Raw genomic sequence first — 2,702 nt, forward strand, 5'->3', positions numbered from 1 at the left:
TATTTGTTGTTTTATTTATTTAAAAATCCTTATAAGTATTTTTACTGACTGACTAACTTGTCAATCTACTGGTATAAAACTGGGATTAAATTTAAATACTTACATTTTTTGACAAAGATGTAGAAAACATAGCCCACTGACTGACTGCGCGACGTCGCCGCATCTGCGCACGCTGCTCATGATGAAAAGATCCTCTGTGACTCGAAACTAGTAAAGCTTTTCTCTATTAATGTACGTAAATAAACAATGATTTTTATTGAATTTAACAGAACTACGTTATGAAAATATTTACTACAGTATATTTCATAGCTTAAATTCTTAAACTAACATAGAAGTAACTATTGTTTTGTAAATCCTCACAGCTGTGACTGCGAGCAAAAGTTTCAACAATATTCATCCGAATAATCCCAACAACTTTGGAAATCTCCTGTCACGTTTTGTAGTTGTTACGATTATTTTGTGAATTAACAAGCTACGGGTAAAACTGGAGTTTAAAATCAAGAAGGTAAGGTTTATTTTTGGGAATCTAAAGTGAAATGATGAAAAATGGCGACATAAAGTTGCAAGGTTGATTTTTTAATTTGCAGGTACTGTAGGTATGGAAGTTTTATTAATTCTATTTGTTCCTAATGATAATTACACACACACATCACATCAACAGCGTATAAATGGCCACTGCTAACCAAAGGCGTCTTCAGCTCTCTTGCTCAACGCGGGTTGGCGATTTCAAACTTACAATTAGAAATTATAAGCACAGGTTTCCTGACGATTTTTTCCTTCGCCGTTTGTCAGTGGAGTCTGAATAATGTTAGAAGGTACATAATTATCACTCGGAATAATTCAGTTACCTACTGAATTATTACGAGTTGGTTGGTAGGTTTCAAGCCCTCATACATGAGAAGCGAACTTGTTAAACCTCCGAGCCACCACGACAATTGTAACAGTTAATGATAATAGTCCTATGTAATAAGAAAAGCCTATAGTCAGACCTCGTGAACAGTTCTAGATTTGTTATAACTGAAAATTCTAAAACCGAAACCCTAAAACAATATTTCGTCTGTCTTTCCATTGCCTTAACATATCACCTCGAACACCTACACACAAATGGCATTTACGCTAGAACGAAACACATAAGAATGAATATATGTACATAATATAAATCATTCTGACCTTCTAAAAGCATAGCCTTATGATGTGTGTCGGCAAATATTTTATCACTATTTTCTTTTATGTATGGTATATGTCAAACTATACCGGCGACTCCCACGTGACTCACAGACTGACAGGCTAACGTCAACTGACTTCCCCTACATTTCGCACCAAACATTTTAACACTTTGAATTTAGAATGAACGGAGCGTTCCTTTTTGTTTTCTTTGGTTTTCTAGAAAAATGCTCGCGTAAAATGTGGGAGGATATTTTTTGAGGTACCGTACATTTTTTGGTATTTTATTAGGAAACGGTGAATCTGAAATGTTAAAATATTGGAAATTTTTAATAAGGGAAAGACACATATCTACTTTGTAAAGTAAGTAAAAATTTTCATAAAATACATATTAAATTGTAACGAAAAAAACACCGAGAAAACAGTTTAAAATCTCCAATTTCCAAACAAATTCAAAAGGGGAAAAAATAAGCGTTAAACAGAAATCCAACGGAGAACATTTTAAAAGTTCAAAGAAAGCACAACAGACTCCTCGAACTTCCATTGCATAAATTTCTTCAGAAAATCGCTATCGAACTCACTTCGTAATGGAAAATGTACCCAAGACATTTTAATTAACAGAATCGAGGTTCGTGCCAATAAAATGTCAAGATAATTTTAGGTGTTCTCCAGCACACCTGCGCTACGGCACGAGTTTGACGGCAAATCGATGGCACAACAAAATACACTGAACACCGATAGACATACGACGAGGAATAATAAATTTCTTTGCGTCAGCAGAATGATCTGAAAATCTGGTACGTCATGATTTGTATCCCCGAAGGGGTAGGCAGAAGTGCACATAGCGGCACGTAATGCCCATACAATGTACAATAAAATTGTACACCCACTTTTTGCTATTTATGTTATAAGTCCAATGTGCACAATTCCAGTCTCCGTGCTACTACTACTGAGAAATTTTCAAAAAACCGAAAAAAGCTCAGTAAACAACTTTGCCCGACCCGGCAATCGAACCCGAGACCGCTTGTTATCGCACTTGCGACCACTCAACCAACGAGGCAGTCCAGATATATTTTGGTTTATCTCAAGAAACATATTGAGAACATAATAATATATTTCCTTCAATACGTGGATTTGTATGTGTATAAAGAAAAAGTAATGTTTCGTCTGTCAGTCCGTATGTCGTAAAAGTCAGCTGAGGGACACCGATTAGGTACGGCTCACATTTACGTCACACGGTTTTTACGCAGGATCTTAGTATTACGTGTATCTCTATTTATTCCGTAGGGATTTTAGGGGTTATATGAGGATGGTAAGTACCGTGATAAGTGCCTAGTTCCAACGGTCATGGTTATATACTATTAAGTTAGGCAATGATGATAAAGATTATGTGTTCCCTAGGGTGCGCCACTAAAGCGTACGGATTTTGGTAGTTTTCAAATTCACTAATGAGGTTTGAAGACATAATTCGAGATTACCCCTTCTAGTTTAATGATACTTACAATTAAGTTAGTTGTATTTCCATTTTAGTAGGATTT

Source organism: Spodoptera frugiperda, chromosome 28, assembly GCF_023101765.2.
Source record: "Spodoptera frugiperda isolate SF20-4 chromosome 28, AGI-APGP_CSIRO_Sfru_2.0, whole genome shotgun sequence".
Classification (NCBI taxonomy): domain Eukaryota; kingdom Metazoa; phylum Arthropoda; class Insecta; order Lepidoptera; family Noctuidae; genus Spodoptera; species Spodoptera frugiperda.